The sequence below is a fragment of the Schistocerca nitens genome, chromosome 3 (assembly GCF_023898315.1).
Source record: "Schistocerca nitens isolate TAMUIC-IGC-003100 chromosome 3, iqSchNite1.1, whole genome shotgun sequence".
NCBI classification, from domain to species: domain Eukaryota; kingdom Metazoa; phylum Arthropoda; class Insecta; order Orthoptera; family Acrididae; genus Schistocerca; species Schistocerca nitens.
The window spans coordinates 765,825,351-765,851,874 of NC_064616.1; the positions used below are offsets into that span (position 1 = coordinate 765,825,351).

General features: G+C 42.1%; 1 protein-coding gene and 1 pseudogene across 5 annotated transcripts in view; both read right to left on the reverse strand.

Moving 5' to 3' along the window:
• The window catches only part of LOC126249755 (serine/threonine-protein kinase NIM1), a 518,432-nt gene that overhangs the window by 449,041 nt on the left and 42,867 nt on the right, over positions 1-26,524 (reverse strand). The gene's annotated exons all lie outside the window — the stretch shown is intronic.
• On the reverse strand, positions 22,511-22,628 carry LOC126250108 (5S ribosomal RNA; annotated as a pseudogene).

The window sequence follows — 26,524 nt, forward strand, 5'->3', positions numbered from 1 at the left end:
TTATAAAGTTAAACTCCAGACAAGTACCTTCAGAAAGCAATTCCTAACATTTAAATTTATATTCGATGAAAAGAGATTTCTCTTTTCTGGAGCCGGCCGCGGTGGTCTAGCGGTTCTGGCGCTGCAGTCCGGAACCGCGGGACTGCTACGGTCGCAGGTTCGAATCCTGCCTCGGGTATGGGTGTGTGTGATGTCCTTAGGTTCGTTAGGTTTAAGTAGTTCTAAGTTCTAGGGGACTTATGATCTAAGATGTTGAGTCCCACAGTGCTCAGAGCCATTTGAACCATTTGAACCATCTTTTCTGGAAATGCTTTTCTTACTGTTACGAGTCTCCATTTTATGTCCTGTCTACTTCGGCCATCATCAGTTTTTTTGCTGCCCAAATAGCATAACTAATCTCCTACTTTTAGTGCCTCGTTTCCTAACGCAATTTCCTCAGTATAACTCCTCCGGAACAGGCCATGAAGGCCTAATGGTACCGACCGGGCGCCGTGTCATCCTCATCCCACAGGCGTCACTGAATGCGGATATGGAGGGGCATGTGGTCAGCACACCGCTCTCCCGGCCATATTTGCGAGACAGGAGCCGCTACTTCTCAATCATATAGCTCCTCAGTTTACCTCACAAGGGCTGAGCGCACGCCGCTTGCCAACAGATCTCGGCAGACCGGATGGTCTCCCATGCAAGTGCTAGCCCAGCCCGACAGCGCTTAATTTCGATGATCTGACGAGAACCGGTGTTACCACTGCGGCAAGGCCGTTGGCTAATTTCCCCAGTATAGCCCAGTTTAATTCCACCCTTGTCTTTCTTCATTTTATAAACAATTTTCAAAGGACTGTCTAATCCTTTCATCTACATCTACATCTACATGACTACTCTGAAATTCACATTTAAGTGCTTGGCAGAGGGTTCATCGAACCACAATCATACTATCTCTCTACCATTCCACTCCCGAACAGCGCGCGGGAAAAACGAACACCTAAACCTTTCTGTTCGAGCTCTGATTTCTCTTATTTTATTTTGATGATCATTCCTACCTATGTAGGTTGGGCTCAACAAAATATTTTCGCATTCGGAAGAGAAAGTTGGTGACTGAAATTTCGTAAATAGATCTCGCCGCGACGAAAAACGTCTTTGCTGTAATGACTTCCATCCCAACTCGCGTATCATATCTGCCACACTCTCTCCCCTACTACTTGATAATACAAAACGAGCTGCCCTTTTTTGCACCCTTTCGATGTCCTCCGTCAATCCCACCTGGTAAGGATCCCACACCGCGCAGCAATATTCTAACAGAGGACGAACGAGTGTAGTGTAAGCTGTCTCTTTAGTGGACTTGTTGCATCTTCTAAGCGTCCTGCCAATGAAACGCAACCTTTGACTCGCCTTCCCCACAATATTATCTATGTGGTCTTTCCAACTGAAGTTGTTCGTAATTTTAACACCCAGGTACTTAGTTGAATTGACAGCCTTCTGCATCTACATCCATACTCCGCAAGCCACCTGACGGTGTGTGGCGAAGGGTACCTTGAGTACGTCTATCGGTTCTCCCTTCTAGCCTTGCTTAGTACTGGTTGCCCTCTGAGCTCTCGATATTCATATGGCTGTACTTCCATTCTCGAAAAGGGTGTATATGCCTTGGTGTCGATTAAGTTCCATAAATGATCGATGGGACTCATGTCAGGTAATCTTTCAGCTGCTCTTCTAACTCCTTCACAGTCACTGACACAATTACAATGTCATCATCAAACCTGAAAGTTTTACTTATTATCGCAGAAGTTTAATTCCCTTCCGAAATATCACCTTGACTTCCTTTACTGTCTGCGCACTATACAGACTGAAAAACACTGGGAATAGGCTACGTTCCTCTCTCAGACTCCCTTCCCAACCACTGCTTCCCTGTCATATGTTTCGACTATTCCAACAGTAGTCTCGTTTTTGTACAAGCTGTAAATAAACCTTCGTTCCATGTATTTTGACCCTGCTACATTCAAAATTTCAAAGAGTTTAGTCCAGTCAATATTGTCAAAATATTTCTCTAAATCTACAAATGGTGTAAACGCAGGTTTGCGTTTCTTTAACCTATCTTCTAATATATACTAGGGTGACAAAAGTCATGAGATACCTCCTAATATCGTGTCGGACCTCCTTTTCCCACTGTAGTTTAGCAGCTCGCCGTGGCATGGACTCAAGAAGACGTCCGAAAGCTCCTGCAGAAAAGTTGAGCCATGTTGCCTCTACACCCGTCTATAACTGCAAAAGTGTAGCCGGAATTTTTGCACAAACTGACCTTTCGATTAAGTTCCATAAATGATCGATGGGACTCATGTCAGGTAATCTAGGCTGCCGAAACACTCGCTCGAATTGTCCACAATGTTCTTCAAACTAGTCGCGTTGACATGGTGCACTGTCACCCACAAAAATTCCACCGTTGTTTGGGAACGTGACGCCCATTAATGGCTACAAATGGTCTCAAACTAGACGAACATCCATAGGACCCAGACCATTCCATGTAAACACAGCCCACATTACTGTGGAGCCACCACCAGCTTGTAGAGTGGCTTGTTAAGAACTTGGGTCCATGATTTCCTGGAGTCCGCGCCACACTCGAACCCTACCATCAGCTCTTGCCAACTGAAATCGGGACTCATCTGACCAAGTACCGGTTTTCCAGTCGTCTGGGGTCTAGCCGACATTGCCACGAGCCCAAGAGAGGCGCTCAGGCAATGTCGTGCTGTTAGCAAAGGCATTCGCGTCGTCCGATTAACGCCAAATTTCGCCGCACTGTCCTAACGGATACTTTCGTCGTACGTCCCACATTGATTTCTGCTGTTATTTCACGCAGTGTTGCTTGACTGTTAGCACTGACATCTCTAAACCAGCGCCGCTGATCTCGGTAGTTAAGTGAACGCCGTCGACCACTGCGTTGTCCCTGGTGAGAGGTAACGCCTGAAATTTGGTATTCTCGGCACACTCTTGACACTGTGGATCCCGGAATACTGAATTTCATAACTATTTCCGAAATGTGTTCTTCCATGCATCTAGCTCCAACTTCGCTATCAAAGTGTGTCAGTTCCAATAATATTATCTTGGAACTCTTCCATTTGGTCCGTGTTTTCATAGAAAAACAGTAATATCACAAATTGAGTCCGCCTTGATGCAAAACACCGTGTTATTTGTTTATTTCTTTATTACCCCAAACTAGTTTCGGCGACAAATATCACCATCATCAGTGGTTTTTTAAAATCTAAAACATGCAGAAAATGGTATGGCTGTACAAACACAGTAAAACATTATTACATTTTTACAAATCGTCTTTTGAAATATAGTTTTACTTTTTTTATCAGTTCCTGCTGTGTGGCGACTGTCACGTTGATAACCATTTCACGTGAATCACCCGAGTACAAGTGACAGCTCCACCAACATACTGCCTATTTACTTTGTGCATGCAATACTACCGCCCGCCATCTGCCTATGTGCATATCGCTATCCCAAAACTTTTGTCATCTCACTGTATATGTCCTATTTTAACTTCATTTATTTCCTCTTCCCTTTCTATAATATTGCCTTCAAGTTCATTTCCCTTGTATAGCCCTTCTATGTATTCCTTCAAACTTGTTTCTTTCCCTTCTTTGCTTAGTACTGGCTTGCCCTCTGAGCTCTTGATATTCATATTGCTGTACTTCCATTCTCGAAAGGGGTGTATATGCCTTGGTGTCCTAAATTAAAGCAACAACCCCGTCTTGTGTCTAATTCACAATATAATCATTCTAACTGTCAACCAGATGCCTGTACGGTCGTGTTCAACACGGAAGTTGACATTCCGGTCAACAGACAACCATGCCAACGATGACGTTAGGGAACCTATGAAACGATGTAGTGTTTGCCGTGTAGTGTCACATCCACAGTCGCCGTGTACACAGTCACAGACGGTGCAGTATGGCACAGAGTGGATGTCTACCGGACTCTGCTGTTGAGGACCATAGGAAGAAAGGAAGCGGGACAGTAGCAAAACTGATATGGTTCGATGGCTTAATGTGAATCGCTCTGTTGTTTCTCGGATGAGGCGACAGTTCATAGATATCAAAACTATCCCGAAGACCAGGGCAGGGCCGACCACTGACATCAGAAAGAGGACCGTTATTTGGCCGTAAGGGCATGACGGTGCCGCCTTAGTGCTGCACGCAAACTGGCATCTGACCTCACAGCATGCACTGTACGTGTTGTATCGAGGCAAATGGTGTGCAGAAGGCTTTGGCCGAGTGGCTTTATTGTCGGACACCTGCTGTACTTACGAGTCTTAAAGAAGGGTATGTCTAGAGTGGAGTCATCAACACGCCTCCTGGACGGTCGAACAGTAGGCCGACGTTATTTTCACACATGAACCCGACAGGGTTGTAGCCTCTCCCCGATGTTATTCAATCTGTATATTGAGCAAGCAGTAAAGGAAACAAAAGAAAAATTCGGAGTAGGTATTAAAATTCATGGAGAAGAAGTAAAAACTTTGAGGTTCGCCGATGACATTGTAATTCTGTCAGAGACAGCAAAGGACTTGGAAGAGCAGTTGAATGGAATGGACAGTGTCTTGAAAGGAGGATATAAGATGAACATCAACAAAAGCAAAACGAGGATAATGGAATGTAGTCAAATTAAGTCGGGTGATGCTGAGGGATTTAGATTAGGAAATGAGACACTTAAAGTAGTAAAGGAGTTTTGCTATTTAGGGAGTAAAATAACTGATGATGGTCGAAGTAGAGAGGATATAAAATGTAGATTGGCAATGGCAAGGAAAGCGTTTCTGAAGAAGAGAAATTTGTTAACATCGAGTATAGATTTAAGTGTCAGCAAGTCGTTTCTGAAAGTATTTGTATGGAGTGTAGCCATGTATGGAAGTGAAACATGGACGATAACTAGTTTGGACAAGAAGAGAATAGAAGCTTTCGAAATGTGGTGCTACAGAATAATGCTGAAGATAAGGTGGGTAGATCACGTAACTAATGAGGAGGTATTGAGTAGGATTGGGGAGAAGAGAAGTTTGTGGCACAACTTGACTAGAAGAAGGGATCGGTTGGTAGGACATGTTTTGAGGCATCAAGGGATCACAAATTTAGCATTGGAGGGCACCGTGGAGGGTAAAAATCGTAGAGGGAGACCAAGAGATGAATACACTAAGCAGATTCAGAAGCAGTCTCAGGACTGAAGACCACAACAACAACAACAATGAACCCGATTTAGTCTGGAGAGTGATTCTCGATGGATTCGCATCTGGAGGGAACGTGGAACACGATTTCGGGAGCCAAACTGTGGAAATAGATATCGAGGAGGATCTCTAATGGGGTGGGCAGGGATTATGTTTATCACTCGAAACTCTCTTCATAAAATTGTACGGGTCAATCGACAAGATTTAACTGCTGTCAGGTATCGTGACGAGATCATGGGACCTCATTTGCGGTTGTTGCGAGGTGCTGTGGTTCTACACTTCCTATTGATGAACGATAATGTTCGCCCTCATAGAGCACGGGTGGTTGATATTTTCTTGAGAACGGAAGATACTGCACGAATGATGTGGCCTGCTATCTCTACCGATTTCAGTCCCATAGAGAATGTGTGACATGCGCTAGGGAGATGCCTTGCATCCCATCAGCATCCGCCAGCTACTCTCCAAGAGTGCGAGCAGCTGTGTAGGGTGAATGGGAGTTATTGCCTCAGCATGAGACTGATGACATCATTCACACCACGCCCCTACATTCTCAGGCCTGTATTGCTAACAGAGATGGCCACAGCCCACACTGAGCACATTAACCAGTTGTCGGAATGTGTGGGAAAATCCGTTGATCTGGAAAAAAACGTAGAACATTTTTGTCTACCGGTATGCACGTTGCGGTTCTTTACGTTCTGTATCCTTTACATTGTTTCTACTTTACTATAACTTCTTCATACTGTATTGTGGCAAAATAAACGCAACCTTCAAAAATTTCCGTTTGTTTTAATTTTGGACACCAGTGTAATTTTCTTATAGGCAGCATTTATCTTTATCCTATCCAAGCATGCCTCTACAGTCTTGTGTGTTACCCGTAGCTTTTTCTGAATAGCCCTTTTGCATATTCTGTCACTTCTAGTTTTCAACGCCTGCATCCCATTTCGCCTGCAGCATTTGGTGGAGTTTTACATTTTCTCCCTTCGTCAATGACATACAGATAATCAATTAATAGCTATAACAGTGTGACATTTAATATTTTTTTTGATTGAAATTACAGTGCCTTCGTTTTATGAACAATGCCTTTCACATGCGATACGCTCTCTTCTCACTAGCTGTGTGAGAGATTAGTATCGGTATAGAAATGTTTCCCACATCCTTTGTCAGTTGATACGACACCAGAGCTACCTAATCTTCCCATGAGTAGAGCTACTTTTTTACGAGTTATAGTTTTCTCTATAAATGGCTGCTCTGCATTTCTTCCGTTAGTTGCTCCGTATCGGCTTTAGCGTATTCTTCTGGCAATTAGCATGTACCGCTCTCGAGACGTTGCGGTGAGGTAACGTGTTGCGTCAGATAGACAGCAGCCACCGCTGCTGCTACCGATCATCTGAGGCACAAATTCCTCCACAGAAGAATGCTATCAATCTCTTAAAGACGAGGCGCGATTCAGTATTATAAACTGTAATTGATTTAATGACAGAATTGTAGGGTAACACAAAATCTATTCTGTTCAGAGATGGTCATTATGACTACTGGATACGGTGAAGTGCTGCTTCTTGTAAAAAGTAATCTTAACAGTGTTGTATTTTATTCAGTTAATTGGTTGTTAAGTAAATCTTCTGAAAACAATATCAGTGTTTAAGATCATTACGATGTGCACAGTCTTTGTAGTTTAGCATTCCTTAGATACTAAGGTCAATATGCGTAGGGCACTCTTTCAAGTAGCAAAATGGAGCAGAGAATGCCATCGGAATATTAGGAAAGATAGGAAAATTTTCTGCTTAGCAAGTACAACGCTAAACAGAGGCCTACTGTATACTTTTCCGTGTTCACGAACCCCATGTCGCTTCTGTATGTTTTCTAACGCTCTCTGCTCACATTTCATTAGGCCGTCATCTTGGTCTTTCCTTGTCTCTTGGAATACAGGAAAAACTTCGTTTTCCAGTCTGTCGGATAGCGATATTTAGTCATCCTTTAAAAGTCATTACTGATCGCCTGTGAATATGCTGGGCGGAGATGTAGCGTGAGAGTTGTGTCCCCAGCTATGTATACGTCAATTGATGCGTCGTTCTCTATGCGTGTATGGAGTCGCTAAACCAGGCATAAAACTGTAATATTTGCTGACAGAGAACCTCAGTTCGTTAGCATTACGTTCTACAGTCATACTAGAACCATATGGGAGACTTGAACAATCGAACAATGAATTGCGGTATTTACAGTTTTGTTAGTGGTGGGCGTGACAAGACATCCTGTGAAGCGTTACTAAATCCCTTTTCTGAAAACTACTTGGAACAGATAATTTACTACATCCACGATAGAAATAGACTGGATCTAATGGCAACAAATAGACCTACCTCTTCGAAGATGTCCACATCCAAACTGGTACCTATAATTATGAGGCACGTTTAGCAATAATAAATACCAAGGCACGAAAGGCAACTAAAACAAGTAGAAATAACTATACATTAAGTGATAAATAGACAGTAGTGTCATATCTCAATGAGGAACTTGAAACTCTTAGCTCAGAATAGGAGCACGTAAATGAATTATGGCTGAAGTTTAAAAGAATAGTTGACCATGTACCTAGTAGAAAAGTCCATAATGGGAGCGATCCTCCATGGTATATGGTCACTGCAAAGAAACTTCTAAAAAAAAAAAAAAAAAAAAAAGACTACAGCGCAAGAGGTCGTAAAACAAAGCATAGGCTGCAGACAGAGAGAAGCTCAAAAAAACGAAACGTTTCCGGTTATCAAGGGGGTAATGCGTGAAGACTTCAACGACTGCCGTAGAAAACACTATCGAAGATCTCTCTCAGGGACCGAAAACATTCTAATCGCATGTAACGGCTACTGATCACTCCAATATCAGTGTCCAGACACTCATGGACGAGGCAGGAGCTGAAATTGAGGGTATCAAAGTAAAAGCAGAAATGCATAACTCCGTTTTCAAATGTTAATTTAGAAAGCAAAACTCAGGAGTGTTGCTCGTACCACTGCAAATATGAATGAAATAGAGGCGTTGCGAAACGTGAACTCGTTCAAACTAAACAAAGCTAGAGGGCCTGATGAAATCCGTGACGAGTTCTATACTGAATTTGCGGCTGAGTTAGCACTTCTTTTAAACATAATTCACCGAAGATCCCTCTGAAAGAAAGTACAGGTCACACCAGTCTACAAGAAGAGCAATGGAAATGACTCACCAAATTGCGTTCAATATCCCTGATATCCGTTTATTTTTGAACCTTAGAACATATTGTGAGCTCTAATGTAATGAGATATTTGAAACATAATGATATCCTCTACGCCAGCTACTATGGCTTCCGGACACATCGATCATTTGAAACCCAACTCACACTTTTCTTACATAACATTCTGAGAGCCATGGATCAAGGCAATCACGTATATATTTTGGATGGTGAGTCATCGACAGATGTAGATGCAACTTAAGGTGTGCCCTAGGGAAGCCAGTTGGGACACTTGCTGTTCATAGTGTATATTAACGGCTTCGCAGAAAATACTAATAGTAACCTCAAATTTTTCACAGATAATGAAGTTGTTTATAATAAGGCATTGTCAGAAAAAAGAACTGTACAAGTATTCAGTAGGATCTTGTTAAAATTTCAAAGTGGTGCAAAAACAGCCAACTTGCTTCAAATCTTCAGAAATGGAAAATGTTGCACTTCACAAAAAAACGTAGTGTCCTACGACTATAATATCAGTGAATCACAGATGGAATCGGTCAATTGATACAAACACCTAGGTGTAACAATGCGTAGGTATATGAAATGGAATACTCACAAAGGCTCAGTCATAGATAAAACGGATGGCAGACTGCGGTTCATTGGTAGAATACTTGGGAAATTCAATCAGTATACAGAGGAGATAGCATGCAAATCACTAGTGTAACCCATCCTAGAATATTGCTGGAGTGTGTGGGTCCCTACCAAATAGGACTAAGAGGGAGTATCTAACGTATAGCAAGAAAGGCAGCACGAATGATCACAGGTTTGTTCGATCAGTGGGAGAATGTGAGGGACATGCTGAAACAACTGAACTGGCAGACGCTTGAAAGTGGACGAAAAGTATCACATGAACGCCTACTTAGAGAGTTTCGAGAACCAACTCTAAATGACGAATCTCAGGATATACTGCAACGCCCAAGATACCACTCTCATAGGGATCGTGAAGACAAGATGATACTAATTACAGCGCGCAAAGAGGCATTTAAGCGATCATTCTTCGTATGCCCTACACGTGAATGGAACGGGGAAAAGGTTTAGTAACTGGCACGGAGCGAAGTATCCTCTTCCATACACTACATAGCGGTCTGCAGAGTGGAGATGAAGATGTAAATGTAGATACAGAAATTTACTTGCTAACCGAAATTTTCAGTCTTGCGTAAGGAATTGCTTTCTGATGAACTGATGTGACATTGTACTCAAATCACAGGAACAATCGAACTAAAGAAGTTCTTCTGAAATATTGTAAACGGGGCTGTCACAAATATTTCGGAACATTCGTTTTCAATGCAATTGGTTTTTGTTTAGCAATATAAGTTGCAGTGCTGTTAGCATATCCGATATGATGAATGCAACCTGTACCTAAGAATGTATCTTGAAATGTTAAGTAACTGGATTACGTATTAGAGTGTACATAACAATGTACAATCGTGTAGTGCACAAGGAACACTGTGAAAGTAATTTTATAAAACAGGCGGTATTTCCATAATGCAGGCCTTCTGACATGTAAAGATATTGTTATATAAAGTTTGTCTGGCTTTTTAGAGCCCATAATTTGGCAGAATTTGAAATTTAATTAAAGGTTTTTCACTGTTCGAGCGGGGGAAGTACCTAATTAAATGACGGCAGCGATAACGCTCACTCGCCGTAGACTGACTCAGCTAATCAGAAAACAGGACGAACACTCGCTCTGGAGACGGTAGATGCGCTACATCGATTATTTGTCGAGCAAACGGGTTCCAATTTTCATAGAAGAAGGATGTCTCCAAATGGTCTGAAAAATGAAGTGTTCAGTCATGTGCTTCGGCGACGAACAGTGTGAAGAGGACAGAAAAACCAGACATGATCACTAATGTCCGAGATCGACGATTTTTCTGAGAGTTTTATTAGTTAAACTGAAAATTTCCCTTCATGCTATAAGTCGTAACACCAAGTAGTGTATAATATGGAGTGTGCTTAGAGACTCCAGCTCACTGACAAGTAACGAACTTGATTAATATTTTGTAGACCAAACCTAATCACTGAATACTACCTTAATATAAGACCGTTAACGGACTTCCTTTTGTTGCATTTTCTAATCAGGAGATTGTTTGATATAGATGCTGACAGTTAGTGAGAGTGTGTAGTTTGAGTCAACCGAATAGTAAAAGACACAGATAAACTTTAACATTCGTACTAAGAACAAAGCATTCAAAAAGTGTGTTTCCTGTTTAGTACGGGCTTGGTGGGAGTGTACGTAACCTTTGCGGAGGCAAAAGCGTAACAGGTATCCATAAAACAGATTACCTCATTTACTTAGTTAGCCTAGGCCTAAAATGTAGAATAAATATACAGTATAATACTAGATCACAGCGAGCAATTTAGCAACATGCGTTTGACATTCAGTTTTGTACAGCATTTCTTGAATGTAATATATTGTTCTTCGCCTTAGACTAGGTAGCGGATTTGTCGAGCTTACTGAAGTAAGAGATGAATTAGCCAAAAAGAAACCTCGCCGTTGGAAATAGAACATTATTCCCCTGGATACACTTCCTGACCATCTTAAATTTCGTTGAAATCGTAATTATCTGGCCCCCTAAGCGATTTGTTAGTATTCGCGCCTCTCTTAGTAATTCTCAAAATGTATCTTCCAGTTGCTAAATGATCAACCCTGAGATTTTAAATTGTTTCCGCATATTATTCTAATATGTTCCATTAACGCACATTCCTTTTCCGCAGCTTAACTTCCTGTAGGTATACTGAGAAGAGTTTTGGTGATAAGCAACTTCCTTGACTGATTCTTTATTTAGTTTGATCTTCTCACTTTCCTTATGAAGGATAATGGAAGAACTTTCATTGAAGTATATATTCTTCAGTATGCTAAGATATATTGAACCGATGCCTTGTTTAATAGTACATATTTTGTTGAAACCGAATCAGAAGCTTTCGGAAAACCTAGAGATCCGGACAAGCACTGTCTGATCCGTTCTATGAATTCTGTCAAGAGTTGAAAATGATATATCCATTTCTAAAAGCAGCTTGTTGCCTCGTCTGGCTAAAACATCAATTTGTTATCTGTGTGATTGGAGATAATTTTCCGAATATCTCATAAAATTTGGGTAGGAGTCTCATAAGTCTATAGTTTGTCTCTCCTTGCGTGTGTCCTTCTTTGTATTTTCTGTTACCTGACATTTTGATTTGTTTTGTGCTTAGTTTAATATATTGCAAAGTGTTTCGTGTATGTTTTGATCAACTTCATGTGCTTCAAGTGTTTATTCATACAGAAAATTGTTACTTGAAGATAAATTATCATAAACATAGAATTTTTTGTTTACTCTTCGCTGCTGGAGTGGCTGTTGGGGTATTTGAAGGGAGGAGGAGCAATGGTTGGACAGAAATTTATGTCCACCGATGTCTTCTGCGTGTGTGGAGCGGCATATCGTTGTATGTCATGTCTGACACCACCGCCTGTGTGGAATGTAGATCGTATCCCATGAGTTGTTACGGTGCGAAAATCGTGTGATACGCTTTTGATATAACAGGTTTTCACTAACGATTCTGGCGTCCCAAAGCCTCGTTTTCATTACTGGTACACATACGGAGCTGTTGTGTAGCATTACACTATTACAGTATTTATTTTGGCCTGTGTTTGAAGTAATTCACTGCACAAATTTTTCTACATACATGTAAACACTATCTACTTAATAAAAATTAAAGAGAGAACTAAATGACTTACTCGTTGAAAAATGCACATTCAAAAAATCATATTTCATAAAGAAAAGCTATGAACTTATTAACAGTATGAGCGCCCTGACTGCCCCACCTCAAGCTAAGATTATATCTCTAGACATTGTACACCTGTACTGTAGAAACGGTTGAGATAATAAGAAAGATCCTATTAAAAAACAAGAAAATGAGCATACCAGAGATAATGGAGCTTATAGATGTATTTAATTTAGTTCACTCACATAATTACTTCTCTTTCAACAACAAAATTTATAGTCAGGACCTAGGGCTAGCAATGGAAAGCCCTTTTAGTGACCAATAGCAGAGACATTTATCAACCACACAGAGAATAAAATATTGACACTAAAAAACAGCATCAAAAACAAAGGTAAATTCCATAAGAGGTATATAAATGACACCCTCATTTGGTGCCACAGATGATAAGTAACAAACCTTTTTAATAAATTCAATAGCCTGCATGAAAGTATCCAATTCACTCTTGAGCATCAATAAAACAACTCTATACCATTTGTTGCCGGGTAAATAACAAAACAGAACCGAAAGGTTTTTTCAGTGTTTACAGACACCACTAGACCAAACTCCTCCACACATCCGATATCCCCCAAAAAATGCTGTATATAGATGAATACTGTAGAGAGGCCACAAATTTACACTTTAACATACGGAAATCCAACAAGAAATAGAAACCATAAAATGCACCGCAATAAACAATGGATATGACACTCTACTCATCAGTACAATGCCACAACAGACAAAAATACAAACTGAACTGACAATATAAAACTACACTCACTACTGACAGCACCCTGACAGTTAAATATATAAAAATACTATATCTTGGCATAATGTCTGACAAATTAGCAAGGATATTCGAAAAACATACGTAAAATCAGCTTCAGCACCAACAACTTAAACAAGAAGCTTATTTACAATACAAAACCGTCAGATATCGATCTTGATGGATATCTCTCCGTCCGAACAGGCCTCTAAAGGCCCACCGTCATCCACCGACCGCCGTGTCAACCTCAGTCGACAGGCGTCGCTGGATGCGGATGTGGAGAGGCATGTGGTCAGCACAGAGCTCTTCCGGCCGTTGTCAGTTTTCATGACCGGAGTCACTTCTTCTCACCCAAGCAACTCGTCAGTTGACCTCGTAAGGGCTGAGTGTACCCCGCCTGCCAACAGAGCTCGGTCACCCATGCACGTGTTAGCCAAGCCCGACAGCGCTTAAGTTCGGTTATCGTACAGGAGACGGTGTTACCATTGCAGCAATGTCTTTCGCTTCATGGAGATGGCATTTACAAAATTACCTACAGTCAAAGCAAAAAATATTATGTAGACCAAACAGGGAGAAATTTCAGAACTCGGTTTAAACAACATATAGACTCCCACAGACTGGACAAATGTAACAAATCAATAGTAGCAAAGAACATTATAGACACAGGCCACGCTTTGAAAATCAAAGACAACCTTGAAATTTTGCATAAAATTGGAAAAAGTAAAAGAATGGATATCATGGAAGTACTAGAAATTTTCATTCATAATACGAAATATGGAGATAATATTCTTAATGAAGTAACTAAATACGAAATCTCAGAATTCTGCAGTAGTCTTGAGGCATTTCTAATGCAATAGACTTAATATGTGAAACAAACGACTACAACAATGTCAGTAGCATGAATACCGCTGTAAAACGAGACAGTCGATATTAATGCAAACACTGGAAGATCGCCATGTATTATGTGTATAGTGTTAACATGTACGTAGAAAAATTTCTGTATCGAATTACGTCAAAAAACAGTACCAAAATAGAGAGTGCAGTAGTGTAATGTTAAACAACAATTCCGCCAGTGTGCCAATGATGCAAAAAAGTACTGGGACGTCAAATTCGTAAGTGAATCATTGTCTTATAAAAAAGTGTGTAACAAGATTTGTGCACGATAGCAGTTGATGCAAAACTGTCGGTATTCCACACAGACTGTGGTGTCAAACATAATAAACAACCACACCAGAAGCAAACAGAAGTGGACACCAATTTCTGTCCAACCGCTGCCGCCACTCCCTCCAGATACCCCAACAAAGACTCCAGCAGCGAACAATAAACAAAAAGTTCTATGTTGATTTAACTTAAGACAATTTATTTTTAAACAACAGTTTTCGGTGTGTAGAAACGTCTGAAGATGGTCAAAACAACCACGAAGCGTGTTGCAATATGCTAAATTAAACATAAAACAAATATAAATAACTGGTAGTAGAAAATACAAATAAATAATTATAGTATTGTTTCAGTTTTGGGCAATTGTCTTATTTCGCAAAAAATTTGTAGACAATTTTGCAGAGTCGTTTCGTGTAACTTACACTCCAGTTTTAATCATTTCTGTTGAGACACCATAATCTCCTAATTTCTCTGTTTCTTCATATTACGAATAGGTTCAAATGGCTCTGAGCACTATGGGACTTAACATCTGTGGTCATTAGTCTCCTAGAACTTAGAACTACTTAAACCTAACTAACCTAAGGACATCACACACACCCATGCCCGAGGCAGGATTCGAACCTGCGACCGTAGCTACGAATAGGTACCCTTACCTCGTCTGGCGTTACTTCCAGAATTAATTAATTAATTTACCAACAGAGAAACACCGGACTCGGTTTTAATCTGAATATTCACACCTTTTTCGCAGTTCAGCGGATATCAGCTCTTTTCTTTCCAGAGATTTCTGATGGCGGTTATCCGGTATTATATCGTCAGTGCTATATTGCCATTCAGTGAGATCCAGTGGACATTGCTAACGAGCTTTGGATTTAGACTGCAGCAGAATGTCAGACAGTACCGAAGAAATAAATCAATTACTTTCGATTTTTTATATCATTTCGTACAGAAGATACTATTACACTTCGTGTTTGAATTGCAAAAATTATGGTTTATCATTCTCTACACGTGTATTTTTACCGTTTATTTGTGTATTCATTAGCGATATTAGCAACAGAGAGACAGATACAGACATCCTGACACTATCAATTACATTAACTCCCCCCTCCCGTGTGTGAGACTCGATCCTCAAGTTCTATCCAGAAATTTTCCATCTCCATCTGACACGAGTTCCTAACTGCCGTCAGTAATAAGTCAATAACTTCCTAGTCTTTCCATCATCGTGTAATTCCGCAGCACGTCAGAAATGGGATACACCTGGCTTAAGAAGTTTCTGGAGGTGCACGTTATCTCCAACAGATATTGACCATGCTGGATTCACTTTCTCGTCACGTACACTTCGAAGATGAGAGTGAGGAGTTTTACCAAAGTTCAGGGAAAGAAAGAGCTATCGGCTATTCGTGTGGTTTCAGTAAGCTGCAGGAAATTGCGGCGGTCAATTCTGGCGAGAATTTCAGTGGTTTAGCAGGCTTCAGCGGGCAGTTTCGTCACGTCCTCCTAAAGCCAGATTGTTCTTGTTTTTCGCCGTTGTGACCAATAAAGTTCTGATCCCTCCGCGTTGGATGTTGCAGCAGAGTCGAACATATAGTGAGACGAATATCCCCTTCACGTGATCCCGAAGACCAATTGCTGAATAAAGATTTATGTGGCATTATAACCGTAAAATCTTATTGTAATTGCTAGAGGAAATTTATAGGCGATAAAAACTGTGCGACGACATTAGAGGAGAGAGCTACAATGGTTGATATGTTTAACGGTTTTCAAGTAGGTGCAAAATAAAGGACTTTAAGATACTAAATGGTGAAAACTTAACAAATGTGCCGCTGGGAGGGGAATTAATGTTGAATCCGGTGAGAACTGCTACGATGTCAGAAGCCTACTTTCCGTCCTGTGTCGTTTCGCCAAGCACTCGGCGAGCCACATGTAATGCAGTATGCACAGTGATGGGATGAAATTCCCTTCGCACAGCGATTCTCATTTTCTCCTTCTTCAGTGACAGCAAACTGACAGATACCTTAAGGTGTCGATGCGGGAAGCGTGCAACAATATCCAACGTTTTAAGTTAGCGAAAGATATTCCGTGAAATCGCTAAGGAAACCAAAAGTTTGTATTCAGTCACCCGTCGACCATTCTGGTGTGGCAATAGAAGACAAGTTTTAAATTTCGTGTTTAAGAAATCTTTCACGCAGGAGGATCGTATAGACATACCATCGTTCGACTGTCCCACGGACTCCCGTTTGGTGGTCGTAGAAACAGCCATACCCGGCGTTGCGAAACAACTGAAAGACCTGAAAACAAATAAGTCGCCAAGACCGGCTGGAATCGCAGTTGTGTTTTACAGGAAGTCCTCTTCGGTATCGTCCCTTTATTTAGTTTGCATCTATCACGAATCTGTTGCCCATTGCAAGGACCCAAGCGTCTGGGAAAAGGGCAGGAGACTCCTGTGCATAAGAAAGGTAACGGACCTGCGAAATTACAGACCAATATCCTTACCGTCGGCTCGTGTAGAATTCTTAAGCATGTTCGAACTTCGGATATAATCAATTTCGCTGGGACAGAAAAACTTATGTACAAAAATCAGCACAGATTTAAAAAGCATCGTTGGTGCGAAACTCAATTTTCTCTTTCCTCTCGTGATATTCTGCGAACCATGGATAAAAGGCAACAGGCAGATTCTGTATTTCTAAATTTCCAGAGACCGTTTTTACACTGCCCCACTGCAGACTGTTAAAGAATGTCTGAGCATACGAAATTGGTTCTCAGGTATAGGAATGGCTCCAAGACTTTCTACGTAATAGAATCCAGTATGTTGTCATCGCGGCGAGTGTTCATCAGAGAAAAGGATATTGACAGGAGAGCCCGGGGAAATGTAATATGGCTAGTATTGTTTTTTTTTTACGTACACTATGTTATCAAAAGTATCCGGACACCTGGCTGAAAATGACTTACAAGTTCGTGGCACCCTCCAGCGGTACTACTGGGATTCAATACGATGTTGGCCCACCATTAGCCTTGATAACAGCTTCCACTCTCGCAGGCTTACGTTCAGTCGGGTGCTGGAAGGTTTCTTGGGGAATGGCAGCCAAAACTTCACGGAGTGCTGCACTGAGGAGAGGTATCGATATCGGTCGGTGAGGCCTGGCACGAAGTCGGCGTTGCAAACCATCACAAAGGTGTTCTATTAGATTCAGGTGAGGACTTTGTGCAGGCCAGTCCATTACAGGGATGTTATTGTAGTGTAACACTCCGCCACAGGCGTTATGAACAGGTGCTCGATCGTGTTGAAAGATGCAGTCGCCATCCCCGAATTACTCTTCAACAGTGCGAAGCAAGAAGGTGCTTAAAACATCACTGTAGACCTGTGCTGTGATAGTGCCAAGCAAAACAACAAGGGGTGAAAGCCCCCTCCACGAGAAACACGGCCACACCATAACACCAGCGCCTCCGAATTTTACTGTTGGCACTACACACGTTGGCAGATGACGTTCACCGGACATTCGCCATACCCACACCCTGCCATCGGAGCGCTACATTGTGTACCGTGATTCGTCGCGCCACATAACATTTCTCCACTTTTCAACCGTCCAATGTTTATGCTCCTTACTCCAAGCGAGGTGTCGTTTGGCGTTTACTGGCATGATGTGTGGCTTATGAGCAGCCGCTCGACCATGAAATCCAAATTTTCTCACCTCCCGCCTAACTGTCGCAGTGTTTGCAGTGGGTCCTGGGCAGTCTGGAATTCCTGTGTGATGGTCTGGATAGATGTCTACCTATTACACGTGACGACTCTCTTCAATTGTCGGCTGACTCTGTCAGTCAAAAGATGAGGTCGGTCTGTACGATTTTGTGCTGTACGTGTCCTTTCACGTTTCCACGTGACTATCACATCGAAAACATTGGACCTAGGGATGCTAAGGAGTGTGGAAATCTCGCTTACAGACGTATGACAGAAGTGACACCCAATCACCTGGCCATGTTCGAAGTCCGTGAGTTCCGCGAAGCGCCCCATTCTGCTCTCTCACGATGTCTAATGACTACTGAGGTCGCTGATATGGAGTACCTGCCAGCAGGTGGCAGCACAATGCGCCTAATATGAAAAACGTAAGTTTTTGGGGCGTCCGGATACTTTTGATCACATGGTGTACATTAGCGATATGACAGACGGGTTGAGCAGCAATCTATGACTGATTGCCGATGACGCTGTAGTGTATGGGAAAGTGGGTCTTTGAGAGACTGTAGGAGGGTGCAGATGATGTTTAGAACTTACGGATGAAGGTGCTTACGTATGATGCCTTAGTGCCAGGTAACATAGCTCGATGAAACTTGGACCACCCACAGAAGGAACTGCTACAGTACAGTATATAAGCAACTGAAAGAAATACAAAGCATCTGATCAGGCTAACTCGCGCAACTGAGGATCATGTTACGTAACAAAAAATCCCCTTCAGCTGCCACTACTTTCTGTCAACTGAAGCGAATTGTTTTACTATATGAAATAAATACGCAATGAGTCGAACAGAAATTATACTTTTACAATGAAATGAATACCCTTAGCTGCATACAGGTGTTGATATAAGTCAACGGGGACAGTTGAAAATAGTGCCCCGACTGGGACTCGAACCTGGGATCCCCTGCTTACATGGCAGGCGCTCTATCCATCTGAGCCACCGAGGATAGAGAGGATAGTGCGACTGCAGAGACTTATCTCTGGCACGGCTCCCGTGAGACCCACATTCGCAACTTATTGTCCCGCAATATATTCATAGTGCCCCTGCCCAACATACTCATTACTCGAGGCTTTACTGCCGATCCCTGGGCACTGTTTGTGCATCCGCACTGAAGAAAATGGTCAAATGGCCGGTGAATATATATATATATGAAAATGGTATCTGTTCCAGGCGTGTCCTCGGTGGCTCACATGGGTAGCCGACACGGTAGCTCAGCGTGTGTCTGTAATAAAAAAACTGAGTGTAAAGATAAACAACGAACTTCAATGGATGTCATGTGACGTCCGCTTCGACCAAATACAACAAACAAACAAAAAAAAGACGGATAGAGCGTCTGCCATGTAAGCAGGAGATCCCGGGTTCGAGTCCCGGTCGGAGCACACATTTTCAACTCTCCCCGTTGACTTATATCAACGCCTGCATGCAGGTAAGAATATTCATTTCATTCTAACGAGCTGCATGGTCACCGATGGTGAGTTAATGATACTTTTATTCAAAGATAATAATTATACTGAAGTCACTCCGATTTACGGTCGCCTGGAGATTACTAAAAGGGGGTCGTGGATCTTAATATGGCCTGTTACCACCATGGACGGTGACGCGTGCTCTGAAACGTGCTCCGATGTTGGCCACAAGGTTGATAATTTCTTGTGGTACGGTGTTCCACTTCTCCACCAGTTCGCTTGAAAACTGCAGGATGGTCGTTGGTGCACGTCTCACCAACGCGTCTCAGAAGTACTCGATGGCATTTAAGTCGCGGGGACGGGCGGGCCAGTGCACTCGCCGAATATCCTCTCGTTCCAAGAGCGTATCTACCTGCTCTGTACTCCTTCCCCATGCGCGTGTTTCCAGGGGTGAATTCGCTGAGATCATTTTTATGGATGACAGTCGGCTGTGGAGGAGCTTCTGGAACGAGAGGATATTCGGCGAATGGACTAACGTGGCCGTTCCCCACCGACCGACTGTGGGATGGGTGATGGAGACGTACTGCAGCACCCTACAGCTGTCAAGAATAACTGGCACCACGCAGGGAAGCCGTACCGTACACTGCATGCAGACAAGCTCCACCCCCCCCCCCACCCCCACACACACACATACACAGTGAGATGATTTATGGCCAATCTCCCACTACTATATAACGATCTTGATTGTTCCAGGAATGCAGCGGCTGCAGCAAACTGGAATACATCGCCATCACTTGCCACGGTAATGATGGATGATACCCATACTAACAAACCCAACCTTGCATGAACTATCGCAGCTAGTAAGCCACTACTGCTCTTACTACCATCTCACTGTCGCGGAGGTTTTTTCCCACGGCACGAGCCTTGGCCCTTTTTTCCCCTCTGCTCTTCAAATTGCTACCCTCATTCGCGTTTCGTCCACTATCTATCACCTCATGGACAGTGTTAATGTGTAGTCTTACCCAGACGCACGGATAACATCACAGACCAGCATCCTGTGATCCACCTATTAGATAACTAACATGTTGACGGAGGTGACAGTAGAACTTTCGGTCTGGTCACCACGTTGGTGCGGGCGTGGAGGGGCCCCGTCTCTAACTAAATGTCAACCGCGCTTGTGGTGGAATAGAACGCTCTACCACAAGAATTCCTTACAACCTTGCAGCCAGCATGGGAGCACGTTGCAGAGCATGCATAGCCTCTCGTGGTGATCTCACACCCTATTAAAAACCATTTCCAACATTCTATAATGTCCAGGGGACCATCATGAATCACTGACTTTGGTGTAATTATTTTCTTTGAATAAAAGTGTCATTTCAGCTCATCTCATTGAATATTTCTTTCAGTTACCTTCTGTACTGTACTTTAGCAGTTCTTTCTATGACGGTTTAAATCTCATCGAGCTATGTTACTTGCCAGTGACGAATCACGAGAAAGTTACTTTCATCCTCATGTTTTGCACATTGGTGTATTTCGTGTGCTGAATGTCAGCTTGCTCTAAACGTAGAAAAACAGAAGTTAATGCATATGAGTGCTTAAACGAATCCTGTAATGTTCGAATAACGAACACGTAAGGTTTGTAGTAGGAAGATGAATAGTCGAATTCGGTTTATTGAGATAATTCTAACACAGTTTAGCTCAGCTATAAAGGATACCGTGCGTAGAACACTCGTGGGACCCATTCTGGAGTAACGGCCGAGCGTTTGGGATCCCGTTAAGTCGGATTATAGAAAGACGTCGAAGCAGTTCAGAAGCATGGTACTAGATTTGTTACCTATGGGTACGATTAACGTGCGGGTATTACGGAAATACTTCGTGAACTCAAATGGGAATCCCTGGATGGAAGACGACGTTCTCTTCGCAAAAAACTATTGAGAAAGCTTGGAGAGCCGGCATTTGTTGCTGACTGCAGAAAAATTATACTGCCGTTAAGGCACATCTCGCGTAAGGATCGCGAAGAGAAGATAAGAGAAATTAGAGACCGTGCGGAGGCATATAGATAGCTGTTTTTCCTTCGCTCCTTTTGCAAGTGAAACAGAAAATGGAATGACTCGCAGTATTATAAGGAACCGTCCGCCACGCGCCGTATGGTGGCTTGCGGAGTATATTTGTAGATGTAGACTCGTACTTCTAAAAAATGGTTATTAGTGATTTAGTTAGTTGTTGATAGCACCCTCGAACCCATCTTCGGTAGTGAAGTGATGAGTAATCAGATAGATCTTCATCCTGTGCTAGAGATGAAATTCGCTTAGTGGTACGGCCGGACTATATGGAAAATGTTGAAAAACCTCCGAGTCCAAAAGTGTGATATCTGTTTAAAAATGTTAGCAAGGGTTTTCCTTGAACTCTGAGGCATAGCTTCAGGATATTTGGAAATTATAAATCGCCGTCTCGCAGGCACAATTTCATCACCGGATCGCACTAGTTTATCAGTCACATCAGAATGTCTTCATCGACCGCTTTCAAGATGCACATCTGTGCAACCAGCCTTGTTTTTCGGCACCACCCCCTCACAACGCCATCACTCACAGCCCAAACTCCATACATAGGACACAGTCGACGATGAATCTCGGCAGCATTGACTCATTATGCTTGCAGGAAGAGAATGGCGGGAGAAGAAATAACACCGTCAACTTTAATCGCCTGCTGCTTACACACTGACAAACGCAGCAGAAAGCTGACTGACGCAACATGATCTACAAACTTTCCACTGCCAGCCATGTAAGCGCCACGAAGTTACGTATGAGCATTTGTTTATTTTTAATAGCAAAGCGCAGGTTAAATTACAAGTAGCCGTTGTGTCATATAATAGTTAATTGAAATTTTGATGGTGATCAATGTTCGGTTGGGTTATGGTCAGTTCGTGTACAATTGAATCATCTGCGTAAACCGGAATATGGAGACGGAGGGGTGGTAGCTTGTATGTCGAAATTGCATACGGACCTATAGATATACCAGTATTCTTGGAACAGTACTGATCGTGTATCTCAATAAGAACATTGTGCATATTGTAGTATTATGCACGCCGTCTTCAGGCCACAAGTGGCCCATCGGAACCATCCGACCGCCGTGTCATCCTCAGTTGATGATGCAGATAGGAGGGGCGTGTGGTCAGCACACCGCTCTCCCGGTCGTTACGATGGTTTTCTTTGACCGGAGCCGCTACTATTCGGTCGAGTAGCTCCTCAATTGGCATCACGAGGCTGAGTGCACCCCGAAAAATGGCAACAGCACATGGCGGCCCGGATGGTCACCCATCCAAGTGCCGGCCACGCCCGACAGCGCTTAACTTCGGGGATCTGACGTGAACCGGTGTATCCACTGCGGCAAGGCCGTTGCCGGCCTATTGCAGTAAGGATATTACAAAAGATTTACAAACTGATTTTCTTTTGCGTCATTGTAGCTGTACTTAATTTAAATGCATTTAATATTCAGTGCTGTAGATCGCATGTAGGTCTTCCATTCCCCTCACTTATGTACAATTGCAGCGTCTTACAAACCATCCCGTCAAACTGGTGCGCAACTATCAATCGTCTTCTTCGACTTCACAAAACTCTTTGATTGTGTCAACAAAAGAATGTGATTGTGAGTTTTCATAAGATCAAATATTACGGAATTAGGGGGAAAATCTGAACAACGATTCATTTAAATTCCTTTACTATGAATGAAATAAAATCATTGTGCAAGTCCGTTATCATTAGCCCTAGTCAATATAATCGTCCACCTTGATCATTATTTAAAGTTTTGTCTTTTAAAATTATGCAACTTACAACAGGTGGCTCCAAATTACAAGACTGCGAGGACCATATATCAAGTTTTGAATCTTTATGCTGGGTGGATGACATTTTCTCAGAAACTGAAGAAAAAATTATAAATAATCTTTTGTTATTTTACACAAATATAATAATCAGTGAAAACCTAAGTTATACTTAATTACTCTTTAGTACACTATGTGAGAGGTATGTTTGTCTCTTGAATCCAAAATTTTCTCAAACTGTGGCTATGTTGTACAAGCAAAATTCGTTGACATCGTAAATGGAAAGCAGCTTCGGTTACGAAAGCTAGTTTCCATGTACAGGACTTCCAAAGGATTACTTTCTCTTTCTGAAATATTTCAATCTCTCTTCTCAAGGAACAGAGCTTCACGTAGTTTTACCATAGGTTAACCATCTTATTGCCGTGTGGTATGCTGTATCAGTTGACAAAAATCTTATCTCATCTAGGAAAAACTTGAATTGACGGTGTTTAAGTGGATGACAACAGAAATTAAAGGCTTCATCACACTGACGTTGCCGGCCCGAGTGGCTGTGCGGTTCTAGGCGCCACAGACTGGAGCCGCGTGACCGCTACGGTCACAGGTTCGAATTCTGCCTCGGGCATGGATGTGTGTGATGTCCCTTAGGTTAGTTAGGTTTAATTAGTTCTAAGTTCTAGGGGACTGATGACCACAGCAGTTAAGACCCATAGTGCTCAGAGCCATTTGAACCATTTTTGAACACTGATGAAGAACACAGTGTATTGTCAGTGGTTTGTTGACACTACTGCATTCACATTCTCAGTTTAGTCTTCCAACTATATCTGCATAATCATCACGCATATTTCTTTATCCATCTATTGTAACACATTTCAGTCCGGAAAGAGGTAGTTCGTACTTTTCAGCTAAAGTAAACTGTACCCCTTGAAAGATTTCTCAGCTGTTATTGTACCATACAAGAATATCAGATTGGCTAGTTCTTTAGCAACCTCAAAGTCTGTGTTAATACCTCCAGACAAACAACAGCGTTCGCGGAATATCAGTGATATCTGTAGATTCGTCAAGGACTACTGAGTATCAAGCAAACTTGTCTTTTCTTGTAACTGATTTGGCAAATTACAAGCAATATCTTCAACTCTACACTCCACTGTATTTTCTGAAACAGTAACTGCTTTATATCGTTCAGTTTAGGAAATCACTGTCAGAGAACGGCGTGCTTTGTTTGGCGATTTCATTGACAATTCGTAAACAAACTTTTGCAATAGTATTACTTTCCTAAACACGTTTCCTAAAAATGTTACGTCGAAAACAAAGTCCAAGTTTCAATATTCCGGGTCTATGTTCACGGAACTTGTCCTTGAATTTATCAAAATGCGCATCATGCTTTTTTTCGTAGTGGTGACGAATAGTGCATTCCTTAAGAACAGTAGTAACTTGATTACAGGAACACACATTGGTTTGTTGTCTTTCACGGTAACGAAATACATCACTGCACAAATTATGTTGAAGATACGACACTCAGTATGTAAATTTATCTTTTTAGTCTCGACGGACATATAGCACACGTATTCGAGAGAAACACGACTTGAAATAACTACACAGCAAACACACTCAGGAAGTCACTGTCAGCTGCAGGCAGAGCGCGTCTTCAAAAAAAAATGGTTCAAATGGCTCTGAGCACTATGGGACTCAACTGCTGAGGTCATTAGTCCCCTAGAACTTAGAACTAGTTAAACCTAACTAACCTAAGGACATCACAAACATCCATGCCCGAGGCAGGATTCGAACCTGCGACCGTAGCGGTCTTGCGGTTTCAGACTGCAGCGCCTTTAACCGCACGGCCACTTCGGCCGGCTGGCGCGTCTTCTGGCAACACTGTTATTTATGAGCAAGTGAAGGCAATACTCTTAGCGGCCTCTCTTGAGAGTTAAACGAGCTGGAAGAATCGTGCGTTACTTTAAAAACTTTCGCTCAAGCACGTACCGAATTAAATCACTTCGCGGGCCGGATGCGGCCTGCGGCCCGTGTTTAGGAACCCCTGCCTTAACACGTTTTGGCCACAGTCATCATCAGAATCTGTCAGAGAAACATAACAAATGAGGAGTAATACCTCTACCAGAAATACAGTAATACATTGTATTCAACAAAAGGAAAGCATACCAAGTTTTAAATTTGTTCTGTACAGTTACTGAATTTCTGGTAGAAATATTACTTTTCATTTGTCGGGTGTGTGTGACATTCTGATGATGGCCATGGCCGAAACGTGTTAGGGATCAAGACGGATAATTATGTTAAATAAATTAGTATGTCAATAAAGATGGCAGAAGATTAAAAAATTCTGTTCATAATAGACAAAAGCTACATTGTGAAAGGTGTGTTATGTTATGCAAATAAATAGTGTAGTGGTTAACACTAGCTTGTGGCTTACAGCGGCCGGTGTGGCCGTGCGGTTAAAGGCGCTTCAGTCTGGAACCGTGTGACCGCTACGGTCGCAGGTTCGAATCCTGCCTCGGGCATGGATGTGTGTGACGTCCTTAGGTTAGTTAGGTTTAATTAGTTCTAAGTTCTAGGCGACTAAAGACCTCAGAAGTTAAGTCGCATAGTGCTCAGAGCCATTTGAACCATTTGGCTTACAGCAAACAGATTGACACTTGACTGAACCAAAACAGAGTGAATACAGTTTATGACACGAAACTATTGTAAATGCGCAATTTTATTGTCACGAGGTGATCAAACACTCAGTGATGCCCAACACCTTCAATTCCTAGAACGGCAGACAGATGGAAAGCTCTGTTGGAAGTATCAGGCTTATTGCACAGAACCTTAATGCTGCTATCTACACTATAAAAATAACTTCTGCTGTCAACGACACGGAAATACGAAAGCTTATTTCATTTGTGTACTTTCACTCTATTACAGCCTATAGTATATCACACATGGTGTCCCAAACTAATGTTTGAATCTCCCTTTAATTAAAGCAAATAAAAATATTTTTGTGAGTAATTATTCAAGGACAGTAAAAATCTTAGCATCGCTTCCATTTGTTGCAGGACTGGAAATAAACATGGCGATATCATTTGAAGAACAGAAGCTAATGCTAAAATGTTACTGGAAAACAGAGAATGTGAGTCAGTGAATTTCGACGACTTTGGATTGTTGAATTTGGACCACCACCACCTTCCTGGTTAGCAATTACAAGAATACGAGACAAGTTTGAAGTCGATGGAACGTTGTACGATGTGAAGAAAAGGCGAAGTGGAAGGAAGACACTGTTAACAGAAAGCGAAAGTTTTGATACAGTGATTGAAGCGTACAAAAAAATCCCGAAAACGTCTATGAGTTAATGCTCTCATGAAACTGGAATCATCAAAACCTGTGTTTGCACAATTTTACGGACTCAGAGATGGAAGCTTTACATTCCGACGCTTCTCCATGCTCTGAACGAGGATTATTCCGATACGCATTTATGAGTGGTTTATCAT